Genomic DNA, 9,634 nt, shown 5'->3' with positions numbered 1-9,634 from the left:
TTCCTATATAATATCATTTATTCAATAAAGATGAACATGTTTAATCTCAACTCCTTCTCATCTTGTTTATTAATATCCTGTCTCAGAGTTGAAGCCAGTTGCATGCCTATTACAATGAGATCAATCTGTTGGTTTGATTTCACTGAAATACACTCTAAGGATCAACATTATCCTCTCATAACATCATTGCAGTTATTAAATTTTGTTTATTTAGCCGAAATTTAATCAATACTTTCATCAGAAATCATTTCATGCCGACACAGCTCCAGAGACCCACCATCATTAACCCTAGGTGAGATCTTACCTGAATGTTTCATCACATTCCTGTTAATAGTTCACCCAAAAAGTCAGAATAACAATGGCATCAAATTACATAAAGCAGGTCTTACTATATCATAGTATACCATATACACAATTACAGTGTTAGTGTGCATCAGTAGTATGTGCAGACCTCGGGGTTTTAAGTCATCCATCATAATAACATCAGTTAGCCATCTTTATTCTCATTTAACAAAATTAGGTTAGTGGTAACTTAAATTATTGGAACAACATGTAGAGAAAGTACACATCTGGTAAATACTTTATGCATCCTTGTTTATAGAATACCTACAGAGTTAGGTCCCATCAGTCTCAAACCAGTCCAGTTGCTTTGGTGTAAACGTCCCCTGGCTGTGGATTTCAGGGGAAAAAGTAAAGGAACCTCATTGGAGCAGTAGCGCTTTTGTCGACCCCTTAAACAACCACTGTGGAAAGGTCATCCAGGTGGAAGGGTCACAAGAATTCAAGTGGCTGGACGAAGACTGCCATAAAGAGCTGCCTTTCATCTGCCAAGGTAAGCTGCTGTTTGGTTTTCCACCCATTCTGACATGAGATTGTTGACAAAGTTCATCTTTCTTTTCATTTTCAGATCTGAATGGAAAGGCCTCGTCATAATCACTTCACTTCTCGAGACCAAGGTATATCAGCTGAAAACTGTTATGTTTTCCATGTTGACAGCAGAAATGTTCTTCTCACTGTATGTTCTGTCTCGTTCATGTCCTGTAGATCCATCATGACGACTGCATGGGGCTCTGGAAACTACAAGAGTCACTCCAGTATTCTTCTTGATGTTTGAATGAATAATGGTGCTGTGGGCTACTGATTGTTGCATTCACTCTTCATTGCACTTGTACTCACTTTCTAATAACTGACTGATTTGCTTTCTGTGGGAAATATTTACTCATATTTTACTCAACTGAATGTATCAATAAAAATGATGGTGTATGCCTTCACCATCTGTGCTCAAGTTGGTGTGTTTGCACTCAGGTGATGTCATGATGTTCTGAGTTTAAGAGACAATGGTGGCAGAGGTAGAGCGTAGTGATCGGAGGGCTCTGCCAACAAGGCCTACAATGGGAGGAGAATGTGAACAGCATGAAAGTGAATGTAATATTGAAACAACTGAGTCTGCTCCAGGGTCCAGCTCAGTGTGTGTGTGTGTGTGTGTGTGTGTGTGTGTGTGTGTAATCTTTAAAGACTCACAGTTAATCTATTTCACTTTGAACTCTGATGGACTGCATTTTATTTACTGGTAAAGTGTGGGTAAAGATCTAATGAAACAAGCCTGAAGAAGGATTTTTATTCCATATTTCTTTCCCTGTAAAACCAATATTGTGATTTATTTAATGCAGGTTCCTATATAATATCATTTATTCAATAAAGATAAACATGTATTAACTAACCTGTTTCTCCTCTTATTTTGGTTTATACATATAGCAATAAGCAAGAAATAAATTGAGAAAATGGAGGAACAAGTCCACTGGGAGGCGACATTAAAGGAACAGTGTAGGATTCATAGGATTTAGTGGCATCTAGTGGTGAGGAGTGCAGATTGTAACCATCTGAAGGAGAGATTCCCCAGGTGAAAACAGCTTTTCATGCACTGCTCAGTTTTGAGATTTTGCCCTTTTTTGCTTCTTCTTTCAGACTAGTGGAAAGAAAACATAACAATTACACATTTAGGTTTATTTTAGTTCAGATTTCAGTTCTGGGAATGTATGCAAATTTGTGCATACTTAATTAGATAATGCAGGATTTGCATATAAAGAATAATTGTCTTAATGTTAATTATCAGCTGATATCTGTTTGTGAAACATTTTGCAAACTGGTGTTGGTGGAGGTCTGGGTCTGGTCCCCTGTTGGAGCTGGAGCTGTCCTCAAAGCAGGCTAAGAAAGTGTATAGCTGGTCCTGGAGGGAGGGGTCAGTTGAGGTGGGGTTGCTGTTGCTCTGTTTGTAGTCAATAATATTCCTTACACCTTTCCACATGGCATGGGGGTTGTTTTCATTGAAGTTGTCCTCAATGCATTGTTTGTATTCCTGCTTTGCAGATGTAATGCCTCTCTGCAGACTGGCCCTAGCCCTCCTGTACTCCTCTGTGTCTCCTGATCTCAGCGCTGTGTCTCGGGCTCTGAGCAGCTCTCTCACCCTGCTGTTGAACCAGGGCTTCTGGTTGGAGAACACTTTCATTTGTTGTTTATGAGGTTATGGTGTCAATGCAGAATTAGATGTAAGAAAGGACTGTGCTGGTATAGTGCTCGGTGTCTGGATCAGGGGCGATTCTAGGATCAGAGGTTTAGGGGTGCTGAGAACCCAGAGAGCTGCCCGGCCAGGCAAGATAAATTTTACTGTTTTGTACATTTTAACTCAATTTCATTCCCACATTTGTGAAAGAAAAGCACAACACTTTTTGGGAAAGTCTGTGACTAAACCATCAAATCTGATAAAGGTTATTTAAATGCTGAGCCACAGCAAAAGAGGAATGGATTGGAATCATGTAAGAAACATATCGTAACTCTAATTTCTGGCAGAAGACAACTCATATTGATACAGCAGCTCCTCAACATACACATAAACAGTATGTATGTTTCTGGAGTAAACCAGCCCCCTATAGTGTGTACCAAAAATACCAAAAATGGACCTTGGACTTATTTTTTGCTCTTTTATTTGAAATGCAATGCACAACATGTAACATTAACACATTAACAGTAATTGACTTTTTCAATGTTTGTCTCTGCCTTTTTCCTTCTTGTCTGTATTATATAATACAAATACATAAATAAAAATACACTTCAAAAAAGAACAGTGCTTGAAATCTAAAAAATAATAATAATAAATACACACAATAGGAGTTATAATGTTAATGGGCATCCAGTCAGTTAGCTAGTCAGTAGCACCTTGGCTTTAATCAAGGGCGTAGGTTTGATTTTCACATTGGTAGGGACATAAAAGTGCTCCATGGCGGCGACCTGTACGTTGATGATTTTTTAATGCAATTTCACGTAATGTGAAACTGATCACTGCTTTATAATGCACATTTAGATATCTACACTAAATACAAGAATGTCTTGGTTAATGTGTTCTCTATGTTATCAGTTACATGAATATACACTGATAACTTCACCACATCTGTCCGTATGTACTTCCCAGGGTAAACTATAATAATAACAATAACAGTATACTCTGAAGGGGCGTAACTTCAGTACCAGCCTGCTGTCTGCAGTTGGGTTGGTAATAGTGATCCGAATTGATATTGATATGGGGTAAAAACATATATTATACATGAATCAATATTTTTACTTACCCCTAGTCACAATGCTGAATCTCACTATCAACATATATCCTTCATGATTCAATCTCACCTGTGAGGCTCCTGTCTCTCCTCTATCTCCCCTTGTCTCTCTTCCATTCCCTTCTGTCTCTCTTCCTGCCTCTCCTCCTCCAGCTCCTCCATCTCCTCCAGTCTCTCTACTACTTGTCATCTGACAAAAAATATATTGATGCAAGACATGTGAACAGTGGGACAATTTGAGATGCAACAGTCATAGATTTTGATTGTTGTAGCCTGAGGAAAACATACTGTATGTTTTACAATTGTGTAATTCATTAAACAACATCTGAATGTATATAGGCTAAAGAACAGCCATAATGTAAACACAAGTTAGTCAGCTTCATCATGTTAAACATAAATAAAATAAATCAACAAAAATGTAAATGCTCCAAAACCATTATAATACAACTGTGTGCAAAATGTTGCACTTACACCCAATATCTATGACATAAATATGACTCAGTGTTCTTTCTGGGTGTTTTTACTGGGAGCAGTGGAGCTCTGTTCTCCTCTCTCCTTCACACACCATGGATGCTGAAGACTGTCACTGAAGGAGCTATTATTTATGTTTGCACTTTATTTTTTCAGACTGTTTATATCATGTCATCTTACTACAAACACTAATTTGAACTGTGTCATCACTGCATGACATCTATGATTGCTGATGGAACATGTGAAGTGGAATTTCATGTTCTCTGGCATATAGGCTAATATTGATCTAGGCCTAATAGTTGCCAAACTTAGCTCAGCTAGTATTAGCTCGTTAGCATCTCATTATCTAGCAAAGAGTTGCCAAGGAACGCCATTCAGTTAGCCTAACATCAACAGGTGTTTGTTTAGCTTATTTACTGAACCAACCGACTCACCGTTCACACTCGGTGCTCCGCTGTGGAGCGCTAACGGTGATGCGTGTGTATGTGTCGTTCCCTCACGAGCTGCCGTGAGCTGTACGGTGACGCGCACCCACAAAGTCAGTGGAGAGAGTGGCGCTGGGGAGGACCAGTCACACGTTACCAAAATAACAGTAGAGCCAATCAATGAGCAATACGAGGTTAGAGGTGGGACGTATGGTAGACACCAACGATTGTTAACCCTTTGTGTACCATATTGAGCGGACGCCGACAGCCAGTGTTTATATTGGTAGGGACAATACAGAAGGGGCTGAATATTGGTAGGTATTAACACATGCACATGACACAACAGCTAGCTTCTCTCATTCCAATTCAAACAGAGGACAGTGGTACTGACCACCTGTAGCTAGAAAAAACGTCAGCTAACTCCTACCTGACAACATGAACAGTGACCTACGATTAAAAGCAGCAAAAATGAGGACTGGTAATGATAATAATGTGTTGGTATTGAGTGGTAGAAGTTAGGAAATGTGCCACATACCCTGGTTTAAGCCAGGTACTTACACCACTACTGCATACCACCCACTCTAGAAGGGAGCACATTGCTCTGTGCAGATAGAGCGCTCAGAGCCCGAGTCGGGGAAAGGTGGGAGGGATGGGGTGGATCAAACCATTTTTGAGGCAAGGGGGGTGCTGCTGTATTTTTGCTGTTAAAATATTACGTTGCAACCAAGTACTGTATGGTTTTGACACTTTTCTAGCTTGTTAAAAAAAAGGGCATATAGTAAAAAAAAAATAAAAATAAAAAAAATCTCTCAGATTTTAGGGGTGCTGGGATTCAATTTAGGGGTGCTCCAGCACCCCCAAAAATGGGCTAGAAACACCTATGGTCTGGATGCTCAAAGACCTCCCATCTTGGGTCTTCAAAACAGTCCTGCAGGGCTGAAGAGGCCTCTGCAGTCCAGACCTGCACAGTCTTGAACTCAGGTTTACTTATGCTGAACAGGGGCTTGTAGGCTGGGGTATATATCTTTATGATTTTTTTATGTGTTTTTGTATCCCCAGTTGTTGTGGGACAGTTGTCGTTACCTGTTTATGTTGTTTGTGTGTTCATGTTGTAACAATATTTTTCCTTGACCAGATCTCTCTTTAAAAAGACTTGAATGTCAACAAGACTGTGACCTCAGCAGCTTTCCTGTACAACTAGCACCTTCAACAAAAAGAGCATTTTCTCATGTACGCTGCTCACATAAGCCAACATTTACATTCTCCTCTTCATAACTAGAAAGCATCACCCAGAGAGCAGATATTTGCATCCTGTAGGACTGAAAAAATCCTCCTCACTGTTAGGTTTCTGAACTTTGATTTGCATGAAGTTTGTGGAAACAGGGAACTGGTGTTTTTAGCTTTTGGATGGACACAGAGGCCAAAAGGTTAACACATAAGTGTCCGTAATGTTGATTTTTGTGCATCCAAAGCCTCAAAAATATTGTAGGTTTTAACATCAAAGTGAAAATGTACATTTTGCTGATTTATTGTGTTATAACGATTGAGCCGTATGCCTGAGGATGAGACAAGGTGATGAGATAACGGTCTTGTGTGGGTGTTGTCAAACAACCTTGTCCTTGTCTCATGCTGTACTGCTCAGTCTGTCAGTAACGTCTCCATAGTCGGCTCAGCACACTTGGAGACACATCAAACTGATGAGCTACCACCTGAACCCCTTCACCATCTTCCAGCAGTTAAACTGCTGTCACAGTCTCAGTCTGGTCAAAATGCTGTCTGACACCACCAACCACCATCAGGAGACACCCAGCATTCACAATCCATTCAAAAACCATCATCCTGCCAATAGACTGGATAATTAGCTGATAAAAGGAACATAAACTCCATTCCTTAGGGTTTGCACCAGTTGTCTTCTTCTTCCCTTTCCTTTGCCCTCTTATTTCCCCTTCCTATTGTTTGTCCCGAGTTTGTCTTCCCTGACTGAGTCTGTGTGTGTGTGTGTGTGTGTGTGTGTGTGTGTGTGTGTGTGAGCAGGTGTTGTCACACCTGCAGTCCATTTGGCACTTACCTCCAGCTGTATTTAGACCAGCTCTCCAGCTGTTGTCAGTTCATTGCTTAACCCAGTGTGGTAAAATGCTCAGCTCCCTGTTTGAGACCCAGTTTCTGTGTATGATTCTACTTACCTGTTTTGTTACCTTTGCTCTTGCTTTGGCCGTGCTCCATCCTCTCGCTATCCTTTGTTCCTGCAGCCTGCCAAAGAAAAGCCCCTGTGGTCCAATGACAACTTACCCTGCCTACCACATGGGAGACCTCGGATCAAATTTTGCTCCGGCAATTCAAGTATTATCTACTCTGCCTCATTTCTATTTTAAATAAATCTTTTGAACTGAGTTCTGCTGAGTTGTCTACATTTTTGAGTCCACCCTTCATTTTAAATTTAACAGTAGGGGTATGTTCAGGCAGCTGTTCCTATAGGCATCTTCTTCTGTATAGAAAAGAAATGTGTCATTTCAAAGGAAGAATTAAACAGCCTCTTTGACCATCACCAAGCTCATGACTTCATACTCTGGGAATTCTGGCCTTAAGTGGTGTCAAGGTCAGAGGTGAACACTGGGGTAATGCTACTACTACCACCGATGATAATAATAATAATAATAATCTATTATTACTTTTCATTATGTATTTAAGGTACCACTTAAAATTTTGACCCCAAGTGACATTTTCCTTTATGTTCAATCACATTCCTCAATACATTTCACCCAAAAAGTCAGAATAACAATGGCATCAAATTACATGAAGTAGTTCTTACTATATCATAGTATACCATATACACAATTACAGTGTTAGTGTGCATCAGTAGTATGTGCAGACCTCAGGGTTTTAAGTCATCCATCACAAAATGTTGGTAGTTAAAATAATGGTGATGATGATAGTATTACAGGACAAACTATATATTATACATATATACTGAAGCAATGAAACCAGTGAGGAAATGGAAGAGGAGGCAAAGGACAGTGCAGGTACCTGCTATACTACATACTGCCCACATTATTTATTTACTCATGTTGCTTATTTATTTATTGTCTATTCATCATAATAATTTCAGTGAGACATCTTTATTCTCATTTTGAAAAATGACTTTAAACTGGATTCAAAATTGAGGCGGGATATTAATAAACAAGATGAGAAGGAGGTGAGATTAAACATGTTTACTGAATAAATGATATTATATAGGAACCTGCATTAAATAAATCACAATATTGGTTTTACAGGGAAAGAAATGTGGAATAAAAATCCTTCTTCAGGCTTGTTTCATTAGATCTTTACCCACACTTTACCAGTAAATAAAATGCAGTCCATCAGAGTTCAAAGTGAAATAGATTAACTATGAGTCTTTAAAGATTACACACACACACACACACACACATACACACACACACACACTGAGCTGGACCCTGGAGCAGACTCCGTTGTTTCAATATTACATTCACTTTCATGCTGTTCACATTCCCCTCCCATTGTAGGCCTTGTTGGCAGAGCCCTCCGATCACTACGCTCTACCTCTGCCACCATTGTCTCTTAAACTCAGAACATCATGACATCACCTGAGTGCAAACACACCAACTTGAGCACAGATGGTGAAGGCATACACCATCATTTTTAGCTCCTAACTAGGGTAACAACAAAACATGATTAACAATGATTATGTGTTTCTTGATTCTGATTATACACTGATTACTGATACATTCAGTTGAGTAAAATATGAGTAAATATTTCCCACAGAAAGCAAATCAGTCAGTTATTGGAAAGTGAGTACAAGTGCAATGAACAGTGAATGCAAAAATCAGTAGCCCACAACACCAATATTCATTCAAACATAATATCAAGAAGAATAGTGGAGTGACTCTTGTAGTTTCCAGAGCCCCATGCAGTCGTCATGATGGATCTACAGGACATGAACGAGACAGAACATAGAGTGAGAAGAACATTTCTGCTGTCAACATGGAAAACATAACAGTTTTCAGCTGATATACCTTGGTCTCGAGAAGTGAAGTGATTATGACGAGGCCTTTCCATTCAGATCTGAAAATGAAAAGAAAGATGAACTTTGTCAACAATCTCATGTCAGAATGGGTGGAAAACCAAACAGCAGCTTACCTTGGCAGATGAAAGGCAGCTCTTTATGGCAGTCTTCGTCCAGCCACTTGAATTCTTGTGACCCTTCCACCTGGATGACCTTTCCACAGTGGTTGTTTAAGGGGTCGACAAAAGCGCTACTGCTCCAATGAGGTTCCTTTACTCTTTCCCCTGAAATCCACTGCCAGGGGACGTTTACACCAAAGATGGAGCGCTCCAGGCCGATCCACACTCCAACATCCAAGCCGCTCTTATTTTGTAGGACAGAGTTCACTGTGTCCTGCACTGTCTGGTTGGTGATTTGAACCAGGGTGGAGTTCTCGTTGTGGCAGTGCTGCAGGGCATCGATCCAGCTTTTGTGTTTCTGGTAGAACCGGAGACCTGCATCAAAGAGGTGACACTGAGAGTTTGTGCATGTTGCAACCAGGGGTGCTGCCAGAGATTTTAGACCCCATGAAAGAATATAATATTGGGCCCCCACAGATCATCCTTATAGGCTACATTGTTGTAACAAACCACACCTGCAAAACCCATTTGAGGACCTGAAATATCAATAATAACTGTATGTTTGCAGGCTGGAGTCTCTACTGTAGTCCCATGGTAATCACCTCACATGTAGTCTACTGGCATTGAGCATTGGTGTGTAACATGATTCATGATTAAATGAACTGAGAATAAAGATGCATCACTGATATTATTACCAGCAAAAGCTGCACTATCATAAGTGGCCATAGGATGGCAGTCCTTATTTAGCAGTGCCTTTCCATGTACCTGGTGTAAAACTGCTAACAGAAAAATCAAATCTCCAGTGAGATGGAGCATAGTTTATAGTAAAGCATCTACATCTGATTCTGATGATATATATACATATATAAAAACTGCAATTAGGACTACTGTATGTAAAAACATTTTAACACTCACAACTAAATGAACATAGTTGCACCTTTTTCTTCAACATAACTAAATGTGACGTCACTGAATTGTTACCCAATA

General features: G+C 39.9%; 2 long non-coding RNA genes across 2 annotated transcripts; one reads left to right on the top strand and one right to left on the bottom strand.

Moving 5' to 3' along the window:
* The first annotated feature begins 692 nt into the window (after window positions 1-692).
* LOC144462862 (uncharacterized) lies at window positions 693-1,090 on the top strand. The gene is made up of 3 exons (XR_013491033.1): window positions 693-832; window positions 908-956; window positions 1,045-1,090. It is a non-coding gene; the product is annotated as an uncharacterized LOC144462862 (long non-coding RNA).
* Window positions 1,091-7,672: 6,582 nt separating this feature from the next.
* Window positions 7,673-8,978, bottom strand: LOC144462861 (uncharacterized). The gene is made up of 3 exons (XR_013491032.1): window positions 8,663-8,978; window positions 8,539-8,587; window positions 7,673-8,450 (listed from the first exon to the last, which is right to left on the bottom strand). It is a non-coding gene; the product is annotated as an uncharacterized LOC144462861 (long non-coding RNA).
* Between the last annotated feature and the right edge of the window lie 656 nt (window positions 8,979-9,634).

This window comes from Epinephelus lanceolatus, chromosome 4, assembly GCF_041903045.1.
Source record: "Epinephelus lanceolatus isolate andai-2023 chromosome 4, ASM4190304v1, whole genome shotgun sequence".
NCBI classification, from domain to species: Eukaryota; Metazoa; Chordata; class Actinopteri; order Perciformes; family Serranidae; genus Epinephelus; species Epinephelus lanceolatus.
The sequence above is the reverse complement of the archived record's forward strand: the minus strand, read 5'-3'. Positions and strand labels throughout refer to the sequence as shown.